The sequence below is a fragment of the Helianthus annuus genome, chromosome 14 (genome assembly GCF_002127325.2).
Source record: "Helianthus annuus cultivar XRQ/B chromosome 14, HanXRQr2.0-SUNRISE, whole genome shotgun sequence".
NCBI classification, from domain to species: domain Eukaryota; kingdom Viridiplantae; phylum Streptophyta; class Magnoliopsida; order Asterales; family Asteraceae; genus Helianthus; species Helianthus annuus.
Window position 1 is genome coordinate 167,483,071 of NC_035446.2, and position 24,383 is coordinate 167,507,453.

Below are 24,383 nucleotides of genomic sequence, written 5' to 3' on the forward strand. Positions count from 1 at the left end.
ATTTATTGTAGCTGAAACTGATCTTTAAGATATAAAATACTATTACAAGGAATAAAATGAATACTTAAAAAAACAATATCTCTATTTATCATAGTTGTAATTATATGTATACAATTGTAATTGTACAGTGTATGGGTTAAATTTTAAAAAATTGAAAAATATTAAATAAATTTGGTGTTAAAGTTGTTTTTTTTTTCATTTACTAACTTTCTCACATTTCTTTTTTCATTAAATAAATTTGTATTTAAAAATGTACATAAATCAAAACAAGACTATTAATTTTAGTGCCTACACATGTGTTACAAACATTATAGAAAGTGAAACACTAAGAAATGAAGAGGTTGGGCAAGTTGGGGACCAGCAGGTACCAAATTCCATTTCCATCCCCATGATTCGATTCTTTGAATTTCCGATCAAACTTTAAATCTCATGATAATTTATCATGTGTCTCTTTCGGTTTATATTGATTTTTACCATGTAGTTGAATCGTCTTGTAATAAAACAACTTTTGTCATCTAAAAGCGAATCAGACTTGACTTCACTCTCATATCTTTTCTTTTGACATCCCACTTATTCAAGTAAACGTTTGAAAAAAAATAATACCGGTAAAAATAGGTTAAAATTTTATATTATACATTTATTTAAATAATAACTTAAATATAGAGAATTTATACTCAAGAGTATTCTTCTTTTAATAATAAAGAGGGATGTTTGTGTGTTGCACTAAGGAACACAAATACTGATAACCATGTAACTTGTTAATATTTTCCAAAATTAAAAAAGAAATTATAATAATGCTATACTTAAATTAAAGAAAAAATGCCTATTTTTTGTTGATTTACAAAAACATATTAACGTGCGAATAAGTTATGTCCGTTTAAAAACCATGGAAAAATTGATTTAAAAGTCAACAATATGTTTTAAACTTGTAAAGACTTAAAGTCTTAAAAATTTATAAAATTATCTTATTGTTATCCTTATATTTATTAAAATATAGTACATATAAGTAGGCTAACAACCTGTGTATTACACTGGTTGAATAAAAGAAATATTAAATGGTTAGTAATGAAGATTTAAAAACTATAAAACGATACCTTAAGATAATATATGACTGAAATTATATTTTATATTAAGAAATAAAATTGAATGAGTGGAACAAGAGAAACAGGAAAAAGATTTAAACTGATAAAATTGTGACACGTAACATAACAGGTTAGTTATTTATCAAATAAAAAATTTGAATTTTGATGTGATATCTATTTACTATAATAAAAGAAACCATCTTTTGGACACATGTCATTTATTGAATGTATCCTTAATTATAATAATAATATGACTTGGCACAGATGTATGTAATAATTTATATTAATTAATTAAATCAAATGTATGTTTTAAAGTTTATATATATATAATAGCAATAGATCAAATCGGACTATTTCCAAATGTGTTGCACTTATATCACTTAATTTTCGTTTTATACAAAATCTATCTATTTATCTATAACAAAAAGAACTATCTTTTGTACACGTGTTATTCATTGAAGGTATCCTTAAATTTATACTTATCTTATATTAACTAAATAAATAATAAATTAATATTAAATCTTATCATACTTTAATAAAATATTATCCTCAAATCTAAATTGTTAATTTAATATATTTTTAAAACAAATACCTCTCTTTTCTACTTATCTTATATTAAATATATAAATAATAAATTAATATTAAATGTTATCCTAATTTATTAAAATTATAACTTTTTTATTATTTGGTATACAAAATTATATTTATTCAACTCGTGTAAAATGTAGGGTTTTAAAAATATAACTTAATTATTTACTATACAAAGTTACATTTAAATAACCTATGTAATACACGAAGTTTTTAAAGATATAATTTTTTATCATTTGCTATTTAAATTTGATTTATTCAACACGGGGTTTTTAAGGATACAATTTTTTTTTATTATTTGGTAGATTTTTCAACCCGACTATACACGGGTTTTTTAAAGATACGACATTTTTAGTATTTAATATACAAAATTACATTTATTTAATATGTGTAATACACATGGTTTTTAAAGATATAACTCTTTTTTAGATCTATTCAACATGTGTAACATACGGTGTTTTTAATGATGTAATTTTTTTATTATTTGGTAGATTTATTCAACCCGATTATACATGGGTTTTTTAAAGATACGACGTTTTTAGTATTTAGTATACAAAATTACATTTATTTAATCTATGTAATACACATGGCTTTTAAAGATATAACTTTTTTTATTATTTGATATATAAAATTACATTTATTTTAACCGTACAATATATAGGGTTCATAAAGATATAACTTTCTATTGTTTAATATATAAAATTACATTTATTCAACCCGTGTAATAATGGGATTCTAACCTAATATATGTTATACTAGGTTAGTTCCCCGTGTGTTACACGGGTTGAACAATTTAAACTATATAGTATAGATATTTTCTGTAAATACAAAACAAAGACAAAGACATTTACATACCATATTGACATAAATCTAATACTAATAAAAAAGTATGATTAATGCCACATGGCATTCTCATACTAAACCAAGAACCTACTTAATGTCACATGACATTCTCTTATTTAATTTTCTAATAATATTGTTAATTAATTAATTAATTAATTAATAATACAAAACAATAAAAAATCCTTAACAAATTAATACTAACAAATATTTTATTGTTTACTTAGATAATGATTATTTACTTTTAACTTATCTAAAATATATAGTTAGTTATTAGTAACAACTCTACTTATAATAAACAATTTCAAATAATGTCAATGTGACAACGTCTTCTTACTCTTTAAAAAATATTTTTTACTATATGTTAAACATCTATTAAATAAATTACAATTTTATATTATAATGATAAATATGGTAAAGAATAGGTTAATCCGATATTTGAAAACCGGTTTACTTCCATGCTTTGAAAATGCTTTTATTGTTATTAGACCCGTGTAATAAAGGGGTTTAAGGACAAAATATCTTCATGATAATTTTGATGCAAGTTTATACTCACCGGATGTCCTAAATGAAGTTATATTTTTAGGCTTGCCAAACCACTCATGTTATCCGGAAGTAATATTGGCACTTAAACGTTTATCACTAGATTTCGTTTAATACCACCAATAGAAGGATTCCGTTTAAATTGAAAAGAAGACAATTTCATCTCGCCCTATGTTTTGCCATAACGATAAATAAAAGTATAGGACAATTTTTGTGTAAAGTTAGTTTGTTTCTAAAAGAATCGGTTTTTACACATGACCAACTGTTGCGTCATCTATAGTAAAAAATTCACTTATGTAAATTTTTGTAGAGAGTATAAATTTAAATAATTTATAAATTTATATCCTTAAACCATGTAGTACACGGAAACTATATAGTATAGATATTTCCTGTAAATACAAAACAAAGACAAAGACATTTACATACCATACTGACATAAATGAGTTAATATAAATGTAACCCATCAACTCGTACATATTAATTAACGTTGTAGAGTTCGGTAAGACGGCTCTAATGTCGGTTGAATGAGGTCAATCAGAGTCTATTTGATACCCTTTGTACGACTTCTTATTTTTTGAATCTTTGTATTTGATTCTAAACCTATTATTAATATTATTGATAATAATTTTAGTTATATATATCAATAATATATTTAGTCTAACATATTAATATTATTATGAATTTCGAAACTTGTTTAGCTAGGATTTAAGATTCTATTGAAGTTTTAGTTTAACAATATACATATTAATTAACGTTGTAGAGTTCGATAAGACGGCTCTAATGTCGGTTGAATGAGGTCAATCAGAGTCTATTTGATACCCTTTGTACGACTTCTTATTTTTTGAATCTTTGTATTTGATTCTAAACCTATTATTTATATTATTGATAATAATTTTAGTTATATATATCAATAATATTATATATATATATATATATATACTATATAATAAAAGAAACCAATATATCGACACTTGTCATTATTCTAGACCATCATTAATTGTATATAATTATTATTTTATTTAATTTATTAAATTTAATATGTTTCATACATTTAAGAAATTACGGATAAAGTTTAATAAAATATCTTATTATTTATTTCTCTAAATTAAAATACAACTTTTACTCTTTATTTATAAATTAAAATCAAATTTATGCTAATAATTTAGAGTTGATAAGATTTATATGATTTTAATTAAATAATAATTATCTACAATTAATGATGGTCTAAAATAATGACAAGTGTCCTTTAATTGGTTTCTTTTATTATATAGTATAGATATAGATATTAAAAGATAAAGTTAACTCAAGTGGCCCCACCCCACCCTCACCCTCACCACCTGCAACTCCCTCATCGATACACCCCTTCTTCGTGCATTTTACAAAAATTGGGTACATGACACAAAATTTTGTTTGGATATCAGAAAAGCGTTTTAAAAATATCGTTTTATAATTGTTAAATCTTCGTTATTAACTATTTGATTTTTATTTACTTAACCCGTGTAATACACGGGGTTATAACCTAGTATATATATATCAATAATTTATTTAGTCTAACATATTAATATTATTATGAATTTCGAAACTTGTTTAGCTTGGATTTAAGATTCTATTGAAGTTTTAGTTTAACAATAGGTTATTGAATTAATAAAAAGAATTAGTATTAGATTAGATTAAATATTATTATTATTTGTATTAAATTAGATTAAATATTATTATTATTAGTATTATTAATAATTTTAATCAATTAAATGAAAGAATGACAAGTGTCCCAAAACAGGTTTCTTTTATTATATAATATAGAATATAAATTTCTATTCAAGCTCTGTTTCAAATTTGTTTCTCTTATCTATACTATATGATAAAAGAAACCACTTTAAGGACACTTGACATTATATTAGGCTATCTCTTATAGATAATTATAATTTGAATTAATTATATACCAAATAATAAAAATTATTATTAAAGTACCCCACCTATTTGATTTCAAAAACGATTTCAATTTTACAACACTTCTTGAAAAGCTTCCAAACTTTCGGTGAAGATATATATAATCCGCATACTTTATGGACTTAACAATTTCTAGCTAAAATAATCTATATCTATATCTATATCATATAATAAAAGAAACCATTTTAAGAACACTTATTATCATCTTAGGCCATCTATAATTATAATTTGAATTAATTATATACCAAATAATAAAAATTATTATTAAAGTACCCCACCATATAACCTAGGGGTAATTTTAAAATAAATTTATTAACCTATACGATTGGAAACCCTCCTAATCGTATTAATGGGACAAATATTAGTTAAGGTATCCTAATTAATAATAAAAATTTTATTTAGGGACACGTGTGTTTTTTTATAGATAATCCTCCTACTAAATATTATTAGGGCATGTTTGGCTAAGCGTTTTGAAAATAACTTATCGACTTATTGGCTTTTTGGAAAAGTCAGTATGGAGTGACTTTTTGGAAAAGTCACTTTTCCACTCACATACAACCTCATTACCAAACATCATTTTAGAGCTTATGACTTTTCAAAAAGCCAATAAGTCAATAAGTTGTTTCAAAAAGCTTAGCCAAACATGCCCTTAGTTTAATATCTTATGGATAATTATTATTTAGTTTAATCTCCTTCTCATTTATAATATTATTTATTTAAATTAATTATATTTAAACGTTTTGTTTAGTTTGGTATCAAATGGATTTTACGAAACTTAAAATAAAATTAACTAATATTATTTATCAATTATACATTTACGGAGTTTTAAATAAAGGGTTAAATAATAAAAAGTTATATCTTTATGAACCCCGTATATTGTACAGGTTAAATAAATATAATTTTATATATCAAATGATAAAAAAAGTTATCTTTAAAAAATATGTGTATTACACAGATTAAATAAATGTAATTTTGTATACTAAATACTAAAAACGTCGTATCTTTAAAAAACCCGTGTATAATCGGGTTGAATAAATCTACCAAATAATAAAAAATTACATCTATTATTTAGTTTAATCTCCTTCTCATTTATAATATTATTTATTTGAATTAATTATATTTGAACGTTTTGTTTAGTTTGGTATCAAATGGATTTTACGAAACTTAAAATAAAATTAACTAATATTATTTATCATTTATACATTTATGGAGTTTTAAATAAAGGGTTAAATTTATTGAGACTTCGTTAACAAATTTTACAACAACAGAATAATCTATTTTTATCACGAAAACCAAACTTTGTATTAATATATTAAATATTTTTATTTTCAATATACAAAATTACATTTTACTCGACCCATGTAATACATGAGATTTTTTAAGATATAACTTTTTATTATTTGATATATAAAATTAGATTTATTCAATTCGTACAATACACAAGGTTTTTTAAGGGTATATATTTTTCTATTAATTAGTACAGAAAATTACATTTATTCAAACCGTGTAATGCGCTTATTTTTAAAGATGTAATTTTTTTATTATTTGGTATATAAAATTACATTTATTCAACCCGTGTTATAAATGAGGTTTTTTTAAAGATGTATTATTTTATTATTTGGTAAACAATATTACATTTATTCAACCCGTGTAATACACGTGGTTTTAAAAATATAACTTTTTTATTTGGTATATAAAATTACATTATTTAACACGTACAATATGGTTCTTATAGATATAACTTTTTTTTTATTTAATGTATACAATTATATTTATTCAACCCGTACATAAATGAGGATTTTAAAGATATATTGTTTTATTGTTTAGTATATAAAATGTATTTATTCAACCCCGTGTAATACACGGGGTTATAACCTAGTTTAATATAATTGATAAAAAGTAACGTACTTTTTATTTTTTATAATAGTTGAGGTGTTTGAAATTTACTTGAATAAATTAAATAAATCTTGATATACATTTATAACTATGCCCTTCTAATGAAATTGGAAAAATAATTTTGATGTCACATAAGTGACACGTGACATAAATGTGAATTGAAAAAGCAAACAAAAGTTCAGAATTAAAATATTTCGTGGCATCATTTTAAAATGAGTAAATTGCTAAAATAGTCCCTAACGTTTGTTCACATTTGCTAGATCCATCCAAAACAAGATTTTTTCTCATATGAACCACTGAGGTTTCAAAAAAGTTGCTAAATCCATCCAAACTTCAGGGACGATTTTAGCAATTTAATAAAACAAACTTTCTTTGGATGGATTTAGCAAATGTGAACAAACGTCAGGGACGATTTTAGCAATTTACTCTATTTTTTATTTTCATCTTTTTATTATATCTCTTAATTAACATAAAATCTATTTATTTTCATCTTTTTATTAAATTTCTTATTTAACATAAAATCTACTAGTTTTTTTTCTTTGAACGACAAATTTCTGCAACAGGCGATAGATTCGCACCTGCTTTTGCAGGCCCTCCACCCCAATCTGGCCAAGACTATGTTGTCTTAACCGGGCTCATGCTTGGCATCAGAGTTTGGCTTGGCGCTCCCCGACAAAATTTCCAGCCTACTGCCATATGCGAGTAGTTGCACCCTCCACAAGAGCCGAAAACTCTCTGGAGTAAATGCACTGTAATAGAAAACTTGAGTGTGCTCTGCGGGTTTCGAACCTGTGACCAGGCCTTCACCCACTTCATAATAAAGCTTAATCATTTATATTTTACAATTATGAATACGGTTTTATATTTATAATCATCTAACCAAGTCTTTTAAAATGTAAACATTTTACTCATTACTAATCCTTTAATAAAATTAATTATACGACAAAATGTTTTCGGGTTTAATTTGTTACCTGTTTAACAAGAACGTGTATTTTATTTTATAAATGAACAAAAAAATACTGGGTGAAGGCCTGGCCAAAGGTTCGAAACCGCGGAATACACCCGAGTTTTCTATTACAGTGCATTTACTCTAGAGAGTTTTCGGCTCTTGTGGAGGGTGCAACTACTCGCATATGGCAGTAGGCTGGAAATTTTGTCGGGGAGCGCCAAACCAAACTCTGATGCGAAGCGTGAGCCCGGTTAAGACAACGTAGTCTTGGCCAGAGTGGGGTGGAGGGCCTGCAAAAGCAGGTGCAAATCTATCGTCTGTTGTAGAAATTCGTCGTTCAAAAAAAAAAAAAAAACTAGTAGATTTTATGTTAAATAAGAAATTTAATAAAAAGATGAAATTAAATAGATTTTATGTTAATTAAGAGATATAATAAAAAGATGAAAATAAAAAAAAATAGAGTAAATTGCTAAAATCGTCCCTCACGTTTGTTCACATTTGCTAAATCCATCCAAAAAAAGTTTGTTCTATTAAATTGCTAAAATCGTCCTTGAAGTTTGGATGGATTTAGCAACTTTTTTGAAACCTCAGTGGTTCATATGAGAAAAAATCTTTTTTTGGATGGATCTAGCAAATGTGAACAAACGTTAGGGACTATTTTAGCAATTTACTCTTTTAAAATAGACAAGAAGAAGTTTTTGAAGGCTTTTCTTGGTTAAAACAATCTTAAGATCACCACAAGAAGTTTGATGTTTTTTTTTTTTGTTAATAAAAATATGAAAACACCTCTAAACTTTGCCTATATTTCTGGTTCGTAGGCGGACTTGATGATAAGTAGTTATTCATTTAACCCTTTTATAGCTCTTAGGTAATGCGTAATAGGTCGTTAAAACCCTCAATGCGTAATAGGTCGTTAAAACCCTCATTCACTGATGTGCTAAAAGTAGCTTAATAAAAACAACCTAAATTAACCTAATTTAGACACTAAGTAATACTCTAAACTCTCTAAACTTGACTAAACTGCTGACCGGCAAGCGGACCGATCGACTCTAGTAAAGCTAAGTAAGTCCGAAAATCGAACCCACATGACTCAATTTAACCACGTTAACTAAACTATCTAGACTGACACGACACTAACTGTTTTTATGTTTGGGGGTGGGGGTTTCTAAATATCCTAAAATTGCGAATTAATTTACTAAGTTAGCTAGACACGAATTAACCTGGATTTACTCAGATGATGGTGAAAGACTACCTAGACTGGAATCCTCGATTGTACTAGTTATGATTTATTAGGATGTTTGTTACTATGGAACCGGGATCTTCTAATGTTAAACCTATCGAGACACTGAGCAGGACCCCCGACCCTTCTCAGGAAGACACCTGTGGAGCTCTAAAGGCTGTTATGGACAACGGTTGGTCTAGACTCCCTCATGGGTTGGTTATCTAAGTGGTTTTATGAAAGTACTCTAATTCGATCTACTCTCTCACGGGTTATAAACCTAGGGTAAACTTGGGTTCTCAACTCGACTTGCTAGACAACGGTCGATAGGGAAAACTAGTTCAGACTCCTCACGAAGACCCTACCTAGCAACTTATCATCTTAGACCTAACAATAACCTCGCACCTCTCAGCAGATTAGTAGAACCCCTAGACCTACTCAATTATCAATTACCGCTTCTAAGGTATATTGGCCAATTAACCCAAAAGATCACAATATAAAAATATAATCTAGCATGAACCTATTATGTGAAAGACACCCACCAAGAATCACATGAAGCAATAAAAGACAATTAAACAGAACTAAGCATGCATAAACATCGAACCGATTATCAAGTTGACTGCTTTCATAAACAATCCATAAATAATCAAACATAAAAAAATCAAAACTTTAACAATCCATTCATCTAATCTAGGCAGTTTAAAGGTTTTAGCCTGACATATTGTAAATCAAACACAAAACAGAGTATTTTCCAAGAAACAAAACATGATTGATAATCGAAAGTAAAGAACAAGTGAATCGAATGATTAAATCGTGACCCAGATGTTTCCTCGAGCTTCCAACCTTTAACCGACGCTTCAAAGTCTCCGAAAACGCTCCAAGATCGTCCAAGTTTTCGTCCAAGATGTTGCAAATTCGTAACTTCGGTTAGAGTTCTTGTTAATGATGTTTATATAGGTTTGCATTAATGAATCCAGCTCCAACCCCGTATCCTACTGCGAAAACAACCCCTTTGCGTCACGCGAAGGGGATCTCCAATTTCCATCGCGTAGCACGGCGCTACAAAACTATTTTATTGTTATTTAATGCCATCGCGTCACGCGAAGGCTTTACATTCTTTTGGTGGCGTGACACGGCGAGACCTTTCTCAGCTGCTCTTCGTTGTTTCAGTTCCCGTTCGGCTGCATCTCGTCCGGATCTCGTTGCTTCTTCTTACTTAGCATATTTACTGCGTTTTATCATCGTTTTCAGCAACCGAGACCTGCAATTTACAAAACTATCAATAGTAGCTAATTCTAAACTAAAAACCGACACAAACGAAACAAAATATATACCCTAATTTCGCCGACAAACACCCCTCCAATCCCGACGCCATGGGTGATTACCCTTACTTTCTTTCGGCTAGTGATAGCCGATAGCCTAGAAATTGAAAGCAAGTTGCTATGGGAAATGGGAACGATGATAGCGGCTGTATTTTGGGACTTTAGGCCGCTAAATAATGATGATTAGGTTGATGGTGGTTGTGTTGTAATAGTTGGAAATCAAGGCGAAATGAGCTTTGAAACTTGGTCTTTTTTTTGCCAAACAATATTTATTTTGGACTCCTTCAATGAAAAACCTGTTTAGTTTTTAAATAAATGTATTTATTTGGGTCTAATACATATAATTATATAAAAAACTTTCTAAAAATTCGGAGGCCCTAATTTTTTGATGGCATAGGCCTGTGCCTAGGTTACCAAGCCTATGGAGCCGGCCCTGCACACCATTTAACGGCCATGTACACCACCACTCCTGGACATTAATGCGGTAAAATTCCTTCCCAATGTGATTATCACGGAACAATTTCACCAAAACCCATACTAGCAACCATTACCCGCTATCTCTCTATCTCTACTACTGGCTTATTTTTTAAAAGAAATAATAATTAGGTAACGATTGAAGGGCTTGAACTATTACATTCCTTTTTAGTTAAAAATGACCATGCTTACATAACGTTCACATAACAGAAAACTCCCCAAAGAAACATAACAGAAAACTCCCAAAAAAACTTGAACCACCATGTATCCTCTTACCCCATGACTACTAATTAGTCCTTTCGATTTCAATGGTGATGAATACTGATGATCTCACCCCCCAATCTAATGCTAACATATTGTTTATCATCAACTTTATAGAATATTATCCGGTACTTAAAGAATCAATAAATAAAATATTAAAACCTAAAGCACTATTTTGTCATGTTCAAACAATCTATATCTATACTATATAATAAAAGAAACCTGATTTTGAACACGTGTCATTCATTGAAGATGTTTACATTTGTAATTTCCTACCTTTTCATACTTAATATTATTATTTACCAAATTGACACTTTTTTATTTAGTTTACCCTTATCTCTTATTTTATGAAAAAAAAAAATATCGATTATTCTATCTCTTATTTTCATATTGCATTTTTTTTAAATTTAGTTTGTACTTATCTTTTCCGTTCAAATGGAACAGAAGTAAAATTATTGGGTTTCACATTTGTAATTAGTTATTTTTTTATTAAGATGTTATCGTTATATTTGCTCATGTTCAAAATGATCAGAAAAAAAAAAAAACTCAGTTATTTTTGTTTATAGGAAATCATAATCCTTTTATTTGATTCAATCATTCTAGAAGTTTTAAAACTAAAATATAATCTATCATAATCAAATTCACATTTTAAAACCTTCAAAATTCAACCATTCAATAATCACATTTGCTCACACGTATAAGCCCATATATAATCTAACCTACTTTTAATAAAGGATTCCAATTAATTCTACGTGAAATTCATAAAGACTTTTTGTTATACATTTAATTTCATATATAATCTAATCTAACTTTTAATAATGTATATATGTGTGGACGCTCGGAGGGCAAAAGTGAAATTGCACTAATTTTAACGTTATTTCACTAAATTTGTGAAAATAACGTTAAAAGCGGCGGACGGTTAATCATGCATCATCATCATCATGTGGTGGCGTTGATAGCAAAAAGACAAAAGGGAACATGCCTAATCGGTCTTTGTCCCGATTGCTGAGTGTTATGTGCCTTATGTCCAAAGCTTGATGCAAAACTACTATCGAGCGGGGATCTTACTGAAAGCAGCATCTACATCTTACTCTCCTCAGACCATACCTTAGCTTTACTATTTGTGAGATTTACTGAGTATGATGATGATGATGATTTAGTATATATAATTAGATTTATTCATCCCGTATAATACACGGGGTTTATAAAGATATAATTTTTTTTATTATTTAGTTTATAAAATTACATTTATCCAACCCGTGTAATATACAAGGTTACAAAATTACATTTATTTAACCCGTGTAATACACAGTGTTTTTAAAGATATAACTTTTTTTATTATTTAGTATATATAATTAGATTTATTCAACTCGTACAATACACAGGTTTTTATTATTTGGTATATAAAATTACATTTATTCAGTACAATACATGAGGTTCTTAGAGATATAATTTTTTATTATTTAATATATAAAATTACATTTGTTCAACCAGTGTAATAAACGAGATTTTTAAAGAATAATTGTTTTAATTTAGTATATAAAATTACATTTATTCAACCCGTGTAATACACGGGGTTCTAACCTAGTATTGAATATAATTGAAAACAGCTTGAAAACATATTAATATCATATTTATGGAAAATAGAAAAATAACTTGATTATGTTGGTTTTTTTCCATCAATATATTGAATTTAAAAATATGAACACGATGAGTTTGCTAAAACTTTCTATCGATTCTTATAGCCTTATAGGAGTTAGATATTACATACCCATGATTTTCTGGAGTTATTAGTTATCACCTTTAAATTTATCATTTTTACCAATGTCGTTTAAAAGAAAACAAAATTCTTTAAATTCTAAAAAATAAATTAAAAATGATTGTAGCGAAGGGAGTGACATCAAATCATGGTGTGTTGGTGTGAAAGTGGGAATGTCTATTCCTTGGTGGGAGTTTCTCCAATCACTGTGGAAAAAGTTATTTTCTTTTGCTTTCTCAAGTAAAGGCTCAATAATGGAAGACTTAACACAAAGTTAGTGGCCAACTCACCCTTGGACTTAACCATATATAGGTACCCATGTTTAGCCTAGTTGGGGAACCTACTTCTTTTTTTTATTTTTATTTTTATTTCAAAGCAAAAGTGGTTTCATACAAACTTTATAAAATGGGCACAATCTAAAAGTGGCATATTTGGTCTTAACCAAGGCTAAATGGCCATGTTATGGGCATATATGCCTTTTACAAGTGAAATATTGTGTGTAAGGTTTGGTCCATTGTTCAATCAAGATCTTACTTTTCACCTTTGTAATCTAAAGCATCCCAAATATTAGTTTTGAAAAAAGGTTTATGTATATTTATTTCATCATGCGATGTGTGTATGAAACATGAGTTTAACACGATTCTTGAATATTTATGAAATCGTTAAAGTATACGTGTATTAAACACGAGTTTTAAAGTTGGTTGCTTTTTAAAAGTTTTGATACTATGATGACGGGATTTAGGTTTACGGTCTTAAAAGTATTTCGAAAAAAAAAATGTTAGGTTGTAGTTGGCCTTTGGAGGGTCTACTAGGCTCTTCTTTTAATATGACCTTTTAAGAACGCGCTTTTTGAAGGGAAGTTGACAACCGTTGCCATCGTTTTCTTTTGCCTTAAAACGCATCTATTCAATAATTTGCACTACAGCATGATATGATGATGGATTCTTATTTGATAAGTCAAAAGTTCTAAAGGTTTGTTTATGCTTAAACAGTAAGTCATGCTATCCATCAATCAATCAAAACAAACACAACTTCTTGAAAGGAAAAAAAAAAAACAAATAACAGGCCCAATCCATTAATTAAACTATTATGCAGTTTTTGGAAGAAAACATATATGGTTTAAGAAGCCCAGATGTAAAGGCCCACTGTCTCAAAACAAACTTTTCCAACTATTTTAGAAAAGATAAACTCTAGTATGAATGTTTAATTAAAGATAACATCAAATTTAAAGTGGTTTAAGTATATATTATTTAACCGATGGGGATCTTACCTCATCGATTTGCAATCGAGAGTTTTAACTTTTAACACTGTTATCATTTTTCTAAGCAAATACATATCACTGTTATAACGTCTCACTACTAAAATATTCATCGTCAATTCCGGTCATGCTAATGATAGTCAAATTGTCTCACTAAGGTGATACCGATCTTCCAGTGTTTACAATTAAACTCACAGTATTACAACTTCTTTACAATATTCTTAGATCTTGATATTCGATTATATACTAGTAGGGTGCCCGCGCGATGCGGCGGGGAACACTAACACTTAGGTAGGTGATTTTGGGGATGTGTACGGTGTGGTTTGGTTTTGAGCCATAACCAAAACCAAAATTTTCGGTTAAGGTATATCAATAACCGATCGATTTCGATTATTCCGATATTGGTTAAACGGTTATGAACATTGGGTCGATATAGTTTTTGATTGTAAATGAAAATTTAACTTGGGTGAAAAGAAGTTACCTTAGCTAAAAATGCTGACCTGAGTCGAAGTACTCAAGAAAAACAACACACTGTTTTCAAAATAATTGTATTAGAATGTTACGAAAAAATAATTAGACACAACATATTCATAAAATAATATCATAGGAAAAACAAATTGTTAGATAATTAAATGGATTAATTGTAAGATAATTAAATAGATTAAAACGTATATTATAAAAATTGAAATTGGATATTGATTTAGTTAAAAATAAAAATTTAGATTAAACTGTCATTTTAGTCCCTATGGTTTGGTCACTTTTACCACTTTAGTCCAAAACTTAAACCTTTTGCATCTGGGTCCCTGTGGTTTCAGTTTTATTGCCATTTTGGTCCAAAAATGAAATCAGGTGATATTTGTCTTATAAAAATATAAAATCATGCTATTTTGTCTTTTTACTCAGGGGCAAAATAGTCATTTCTTTTTTATAAATAAATACCAGATTTTATAAGAAAAATATAACCTGATTTGCCCTTGAGGAAAATAACAAAATTGTATAATTTTATAAGACAAATATGGTATGATTTATTTTTAAACCAAAATGGCAATAAAACTGAAACCACAAGGACCCAAATGCAAAAAATTTTAGTTTTGCACTAAAGTAGCAAAAATTAATAAACCTCAGGGACCAAAATGGCACTTTAATTAAATGTTGTTCATCTTGTTCATAATTGTTTTATAGCTTTTCATCCAAGGTCATGATTGTTTTATAGTTGAAAATATCAAATATGCTTTCTTTGGAGATGGAAATTTCTTTTAATCTTGGATTAAATTACTACAAATATCTATGTTCAGAACCCTAACGCCATCTTCAATCTAGCTGAGCTGGTAAGCAAAAATCACTTTAAATTAGGAGACCATAAGAAGATCTTAACTTAAAACCTCTAAAAAGTTGCATTATATATCTGTTACTCCCAAATACTAATATTTAATTTTCATTCCAAAAGTTGAGAATCCCACATTGCTCACCTCACAAAACACAACGCTTTCACACCTCTAGTATATAAACCCAGCTCCTAAAGTCCCTTGGATCCGACAAATCTTATTAAAACCCCAGCAAAGCAAGGTATTTAAAAAAACATTACAGCTACCAAAATTATCTAGCAAAATAGCAACACCAACAAGAACAGAAAACAATTCACCAAATCAGCCTACGTTGAAAATGATGAACAATCTCTATCATTGCTTTGACTTCTTCTACCACATTCGGAAAGGACATCGTTTCGCATACACCACAAACACCATAGAGCAGTGAGAATAATGGCATTGACACCTTTTCTCTTTTTGGATCCTTGAGTGAATCCATGCAAAAGAAGCAGATCTCATAAGCTAAAAGCACAAATCGATCCAATCTTGCACCAAAGAGTGACAACCTGCCATAACGAAAAACACAAATCGATTTCAAATAGTAATGAATGAAATAAGTAAAAGTTAAGTGATCAGAACCTGTCAGGATTCAATGAGAATTTGTCAGTGGATCGACAAACCATTGAATTCTATTGTCACTCAATTGATCTTCTTTCTCATCTGATGTACCTGTTGTACAACTACCAAGTTCACATCAGAAGGAATTACAAAGTCCTTCCCGGGTCACCGGTTTATAATTTGAAACACACTGAGCACCTTGATAGATGTGTTGACCAACTTAATATGCTGCAAATTGAGAGCCATATGTGGTAGTTGCTACACTAATATACACAAATGCAAACAAATATTACATTTTAAGAACCTACATCACAAGTATAACGTATGGTTGGAATCCGTTGGATCAAACTGAAAACAGATTTGACTAAAACAATGGTGAGCAAACCATATATTTTCTTTTTCGTGATTTAATTGTGTAAATAATGCTATAAACCATCAAACACACATAGAGGGGGCCACAGAACAAGACATATGGAAAGAATTTCAGATGGATCTCTTGTATTATAGACGCATACCTGGACAAGTTCTTTAGGCAATCTAGAGGCTCCATGATTCCATTCTTTCAAGCCAATTCATAGAGGATCTAGTCAAAAGCAAAAAAAAAAAAAAAAAAACAAGAGTTACAAAAAGTAACTTCAGTGTGAATGTGATGATAAATCCTCTACTGACCTTTAGCAAATCAAGCAGAAGCTTTAGCCCGCTTGCAAAGTACTTCCATGAACATTACCGATAAACATTGCCAGAGCATCAATACCTGTCTCATCAATGAATTCTTGAGCCTGCAATTCATATGAAGTAAGATTAAATAAGCTCCTGTAGTAAAACACTACATTGAACCCTGACAAGAATATAAAAATACATAACTATGAAGCTAGTAATTTGTCGCATGTTTAAGCAATCTCACAAATAAAAAAAAAACATCAGATTAGTCCATCTCCCCTTTATGTGACTCTAAAAATATATACAATACATATATATTTGGGCAATAAGTTCTTGTTATAGAAGAGTACCTTCAAAGTCGACACAACCCTAACAATGTGTGAAGCCAAGCCAACCTGCATATTAAAGGAAGAAACCCAAACAGGAGATATTAACAACAATAACGAAAACTAAACCCACTTTAAGCTTCGAAATCACCACTAAATTCATTTTATCCACACGCGAAAAGCAGAAACAAAAATTAAGCAAATTAAACCTTTAGTACAATGTAAGGAGAAACCATCGGCTGAGATTTCCCTGATGAATCATAGCACATTGGAGGTTTTAGGGTTTTGGGTGAACTAAAGTTGAAAAATAAAACCCTAAATTTCCAGTAGAGGGAGAGGTGGGGATGGTGATGAGGGAGCGAAAAGTGATTCTCCACCCATTTGGGTATCTATTAGAAAATATGATAAGAACCCTTCCATGTCAAACAGAGAAGGCGATGTGAAATCTTGCACCACAAACTCCTGCGATCAATGAAGAGTAACGAGAGAGGGTAAGACAGAATGACATTCGATTATCTGAATTTGAGATAGAGAACCAAGAAAGAGAAGGGCGTGTTTGAATTTTGAATTGGGATTAGGGTTTTCAAAGATGTGTTTGAAGCGGGAGGATCCAACAAAGATAAGGGTGTGTTTGAATTTTGAATTGGGAATTTCGAAGTGTTTGAAACGTGAGGATTCAAAGCTATGTTTAAATTAAATTTTGATGTTTTAAGTAACGCATTATATTATATATTTTTATATTTTAATTCGCACGTCAATATTGATTAAGACAAATACCCAAACGTCGACAAAAATAAGCATATCGATACCTTCCGATATTTGTATAACGTCATAGTTTAAAAGATATGAAAAGAATACATAAAAGAAATATAGTAGAGGGGAAAGTGTAAGTAGAACCTAATTATCCATAATTTTGTTAAAATTAGGTATTTTAAATGTAATAAGATGAGGGGCTAAAAGATAATTAGTGTTTAAAAGACAAATTTACCTTCATTTTAGAGCTTTATTCATAAATTAAGAGGCAAAAAGTTCATATACTTTGTGTATCTAAAAATGCTCATCCCGCATACATTACAATATAGTATAGATTAGTTGTTATTTTCTTCTTTAATTACTTGTGCATTAAAGCATTATCGACTTGTACTTTTTAATGATGCGTCGATATTGAACAAAACAACTACCGAAACGTCGACAAAAATGTGTAGGTCATCATGATATCTTTGGATTTTTTTTAAACAGTATAGTTTATAAGATATGTCAAGAATGCATAAAAAAATATAAGTTTGTTGTGGATGGGTGAATTGTAACTAATTATCTATAATTTTGTTAAAACCTCAGGGATTTAAGTGTAATAAGTTTAGGGGCTAAAAAATAAATAGTATTTAAAAGACCAAACTACCCTCATTTTAGGGGTCTTTTTATAAATAAAGAAGGGAAAAGTTCTTATTTTTTGGGTATCTTAAAATACCCCTCACTCATGCATTATAATATAGTATAGATGATAATGAACTGTAGACCTCACGGGGGTTTCCCCTTTGGTTGGTTTAAGGGAAAACGGGTTTGTAGCTGGACTAGCAGCAAGAAAGGCAGAATCAAAGAAAGTGGATAAGCACGCTAAAGCTTGCGCAGAGAACCAACATGTCTTTATCCCTTTTGCCTTTGATACTTTTGGCTCCCTAGCACCAGAAGCCATCAACTTCTTGACGAGGGTTCAACAGGTTATCCACATCAATTGTTCGACCCCAAGGGGGCAGGGGTTTGTGTTCGGGAGGTTGGGGTTTGCAATTCAGAAAGGGTTGGCGGCGCAGCTTGTTGCCCGTCTGCCTTCTGTTTTGATGTAACTTAACAAGTTTTCTGGTTATATTTATATAAATGAAATGGGAAAAAAATTCATTTAAAAAAAATGAACTGTAGTGAATAGATATTTCACAACTAAACAGCGATATAAATGAGAATATAATCTGTTTGATTTCTAGTAATTTTTTTGTAAATGATTACAAGTAAGAAACAAGATAAGCCTAGAGAAAGGGGATGGGAATCAGAAACATAGAGTAAAGATGAGAAGAAGAAGATGCACACTGATAGTCATAATCGTCATGCCCTATTTGCTCTGCTCCGTTTCATTATATCCTACGACATTCCTATTTCTTTTGTTGGGCTGCCTTAGTTGGGCTGGCTGGGCCAGGGTCCGGGTCCGGTTCATAACATGAACCATGTGAGCAAGTAAACATCACTATAAAGAGCATACATTACTAATTATTTGCCTTTAGAGGATGTGAGCATGGACAAATATTGGATTTATTGGAAATGAAAAGTCGGGAAACAACATTCGTAGAGGCTGGGTTGACGCAAGATATCGATAACACAAACACAACATTAGACTTACTAGTGTTCACATTACAAATCATAGGATATTTTTAACTTGTATATCACTGTATTAATGTAGACGCAACTGGTGTAATTAATTTTTTTTTTTTTTTGAGATATCTTGTGTTATTAAGTTTTTATATGCAAATATGCAATCAACACATCCAACTCTTGACTCTTCTTGTTTGGCTCATGCATCTAGATTTAATATCCGGTGTGTTTTATTCGAGTATATTTTCTAGAAATGATAGAAAAAAACATTTTCGTTTTATATATTAAATAAAAAAAATATGATGGTTTTGTTTAACTTTCTGGCCCACAACAAAAGATACTTGTGTTTGGCCCAAATATGTTTTAATTACCGGCCCACAATTTAGACCCTCTCTAGAGTCTATTGTGTTTTTATGGGTTATAACTTATAACTAGCACTTTGATGATAGTAAACATATCAATATACGAATCTAATGATTGTGAACATATCAATAAGACCACCCGTAGTGGGGCATTATTTGGGCGTGAATTGCCTCAAAAACACCCCGACAACACCCGTGCACCGCCCCCTTGGGCGTTTTTTGCATTTTTTGGTTGGGCGTGTAGATTAAAACACCGGATGAAAATTTTAAAAACCAATAAGAAATTTCCAACTCATTTATGATTATATTATATGTTATACGGCTCGTATAGATGGAAAAAATATGAGGTCGTATAACATTCTATATCGGTCGTATAATGTTACACGGCTCGTATACATGGAGACAAAAAAAACATTCCTTGTCATTTTTTTGTGTGCAACATTCAGTTATACGACCTGTATAACTCTATATAGATCATATAGATGTAGGCAGGGGCGGACCTAGCCTTAACCGGGGGGTAACCTCCGCTACGGCTTGGTTTGGAAAAATTTGACGTTTTTAGTGTAAATTTTGGAAAAATTTGATGTTTTTTCGATTTCGTTACAGCTTATTTATAAAACGTTACGGCTTGGCATGAATCCTAGATCCGCCACTGGATGTAGGGGTGTGAAAATAAGATTTTAGACGAAAATAGACGGTTGGAATTAAGTGACAATGGGTTGTCAGTTGGTCTCAATCTACTTCTGCCTTTTGTATTAGATTCCCCGTGAACTTTGGTAGAGTGTGTACAACTGTTTGGTTGGTACTGATTACGTGAAGTTTTAAATGTCAGTTAGGCTTTTCTTGTAAGTTGAGGGACAAAATGTGAAAATATTGGAAGTAAACGTTGACTGAACAACTATAGCACAAAAATAGTAGTAGTAAATGATTGGGCGCGTGTAACAAACAGCCTGAGTCGTCTTCTTACCCTTCTATTTCCGGAAAAGACAAATTAGCCCCTGAAGTACGATTTATTATCTAATTAGTCTTAAGCCCCCAGCATGCGGGGCGGGAGCATAAAACCGTGCTAAATAGCAACCGAACAAAAAAACTAAGGGATCAAATGTGATCACCAAACACTGTGCCAGGTAGCAAATAGACGAATATGATCAAATTCAGAAAAAGACGTAAAACAAAAACTAATAAAAAACTAACCTTTTTTAACTTTCTATGACAAAATTATAGAAAAATAAGAAGAAAACTTCTTTAAACAAAAATGAAAAAAAAAAACCTTAAAGTTAAAAAGGAAAAAACACACACGTAAAACTATAAAACATAAAAGTATGTTACTATTCATCAACATATTATCATTATGTTTTCTTAAATATATCTTGGGTTCTTTTTAAGAATCCAAAGGTTTCCTACCAACTCTTTTAAATATGGAAGTTGGTGGATTTGATGAAGATGTGTCATAGTTTAAATAATAGTTTGTAGTATACTTTAGTTAATTATAATTATATGTTAAAGATGCTAATCTTACTTGTTTTTTGTCATTAGATGTCATATAGAATTCAATAAGAGTATGTGTATTTCTTATTTTAATTTCATATATATCTTCTATTTTTTTAAACTAATATAAAACTTCAAATTAGGATTAGCTCTAATTTCCAAACATCATGTTGACTGGTGATTGTGACGGAAGAGTTGAGGGCGTGGATGAGTAATTGATTTTTTTTACCTTTTTATTTAGAGAATGATATGAATAATAAAGCTAGCGTTCGATTGCATTGACCAAAAGTTCGATTACATTGACCAAAAGTGTGATGGTTGAGTAAACTGTTAGGGTGAGCAGGGCACTCCCCTAGAAGGGGAGTCCCCTCTCTTACACACACTCAATCAGTACTTGCTATGTCAACTCTCCTCTTAACTCCCCTCACACCCTCAATTTGATGGTATCACTCCACTCACACAATTATTTTTTATAAAAAAAAGAAAAAAAAATATGATTGGTGAAAAAATAATGGACCCACATTACCAACCAATCACCCCCTCTCTCCTCTCTCTCAATCGGTGAACATACGCTGAGCTACACCCTTCCCGCGCGGTAAACTTCTGTTGGCGGCACCCTTCCCGCACGGTAAACAACTCCCCGCATGGGGTTACCGAAGGTGCTGCCGACACCCTTAGAAATCAAATACGAAATTTAAAAAAATAAAAATGAAGTACTAACATACTATTTGAAAATTACTCTTTAATTTTTTTTTTATTTTTTTTAACTGAAATGAAATTTTCATTAAAATGACAAAGTAACAAATTACAAACAAGTGGCAGGTAAACGGGCAAAAAGCTGCGCCGCAACCCCCTTTTGAGTATTATTAAATATTTAGGGGTCATGGTTTTCAATTTTTCATGTAATTTAAACTTTAATAAATATTTTTTGTAAATGTTTTACAAAAATAAAATAGTAAATTGTATTTCACATTGATTAAGAACATATAAAATTTGTTCCGAGTTATTTCGAGATAAATGACAATTCCATCTTATTTTTTTTTCTTTTTTCGCAATATTGCTTACTCATCATTATCTAATAATTATTTAGTAATATCCTTCTTTTCTGACATTCGTTTATTTTGCAATCATCAAAGAATAAGTGGCATTTCACTCCACACCCTGTAACTTTTTATACGAACATAAACTTTTAAATGATGTGAAAATCTAATCTTCTATACTATATAAAAAAATCGATCCCTGGATTGTGGAAGAACATCGGGAATATGGAGTCGGAGCTCGAAAAGGTAGGTATAAATATTCATTAGTATCTGGTGGAAGAAAACGGTAATTGGCGGTGGCGGAATGAATCGGAGGAGCAGTTTTCGGTTCAACAGGTTCGAAAAACATAGAAAGTGCCAAGCTGGCTGATTCAGCAAACGATCTGGAGTATGAATGGAATAGCTGGGCTCCGCCTAAAGGTAATTTCCTGCTTTGGAGAACCCTTTTAAGTAAGATTGTTGCGAGGGAATGTCTAGATCGCAGGGGTGTGGTGCTTCCCGATATTAGCTGCCCTCGTTGTGGTCTGGAAGTGTAGAGTCCGGATCATATCTTTATTAATTGTTTGTGGTCGAGGAGTATATAGTGGAATGTGTTGGCTTGGGTCCGTATTCGCTTCCCAAACGATTGTGAGTCGATGGCTGACTTTATGAATTATGTTAAGGAGTGCCCAAGTGGAAAAATCTGGAAACGTTTAGTTAACACAATTGTCATAGCTACAGGTTGGAGAATCTGGAGTGCAAGAAATTCTAAGGTGCTCGAGGGATACTTCATACCGATTATGAAGACGGTGGAGCTCATTAAAGAAGACTCTTTTCTTTGGATAAATTATCGCTCGAGATGCAAGAAACCGAAATGGGAAAATTGGCTTTTATTTGATGTAGTAGACATAACTTAACTGTTTCTTCTTGTTGTTTTTGTTCTCTTGTTTGTTCTTGTATCTCAGCTTCTTGCTGGCTCTTTATATTTATATATAAAGTGATTTGTCCGTTCAAAAAATAAAATAAAATAATAATAATACTAAAATAAATCAAACGGGAAACACTTGTCACGTTATAGAGTGATTCTTATTGGATTTTCCCGCTTAATTTTTATAGATGATCATAAAAAGATAAGTGATCACAATTTAAATAGATTATACTGACCAGATTCTTCGGTTATTTCAAAACCGATTGTATCAGGATCAAATACAAACCCTCCTAAATAAGAAGTTGTACAAACGGTATCAAACAGGCTCTGATTGACCTCATTTAAACGGCATTATGTGAGATTTTAGGTTTTCACTTTTGGATTTATAGGTTATAAATTTTAGAATTTTTGTTTATTATCATTATGTCTTTTATTATTATTGTGTTTTTTTATATTTGCGTCATTGTGTCTTTCTTCTTCGACATTGTGTTATATTTTTCAACATCGTTTTATATTTTGCTCGACATGTCATCTCGTGCGATTCATTGTGTCTTTATACACTTTTTATTTTTAGAAGTGTTTGTAGAATATATTAACCAAAGAAATAAATTAGACACTCATTGAGTCATTGTTGATATATTTTATACATAAATATAAATTGGTCCAGTTTTTAAAAAACCTGTATAATAAAAGAAATAAAATGAGGACATTAGTTAAGTTGCGGGGTGATTTCCATTGGGTTGAGATGTATGTATTCACACCATGACTTTTTTTCAGTAAGTAACGCACACAAAGTAATAAAAGTGAGTAAAAATGTGATAACCCATAATTTCAGGTTAATACTTTAACCTAACCACGGTTAGTTAGACATACATTCATAGCACTGCGTTTAACTAGGGTTAATTAAATGAGTCTACATTGGTAATTCGAGGAATTACCAGAACACACATACAAGTTAATTCTCGAACGTTGGTGACTAGCACGAATAACTAATATAAATGGACGGTTTATATGAAACTTATATGTTGCATGATAAATACGTGAATTATATGCTTTAACAGCAAGCTGCAAGATGTTATGTGCTTTGTGTAAAAGTTGTATAGTTAAGGGTGTTTAGGGTTAATATTGAAATTATAATAAAACAATGCAAACCCTAGACTCCCCATAATCTCAATCATA

The 24,383-nt window shown here is 30.3% G+C and overlaps 1 long non-coding RNA gene and 1 other non-coding gene across 7 annotated transcripts; both read right to left on the reverse strand.

Moving 5' to 3' along the window:
* Positions 1-15,557: 15,557 nt before the first annotated feature.
* LOC110904898 lies at positions 15,558-17,698 on the reverse strand. Of its 6 annotated transcripts, XR_004879859.1 has the most exons (6): positions 17,259-17,698; positions 17,074-17,118; positions 16,733-16,842; positions 16,262-16,646; positions 16,085-16,174; positions 15,558-16,011 (listed from the first exon to the last, which is right to left on the reverse strand). It is a non-coding gene; the product is annotated as an uncharacterized LOC110904898 (long non-coding RNA). The 6 variants fall into 6 exon arrangements; XR_002572838.2 differs by having other exon boundaries at positions 15,558-16,326; positions 16,579-16,646; XR_002572839.2 differs by having other exon boundaries at positions 15,558-16,367; positions 16,579-16,646.
* LOC118487080 lies at positions 16,074-16,148 on the reverse strand. The gene has a single exon (XR_004880246.1). It is a non-coding gene; the product is annotated as a small nucleolar RNA snoR14 (small nucleolar RNA).
* Positions 17,699-24,383: the final 6,685 nt, after the last annotated feature.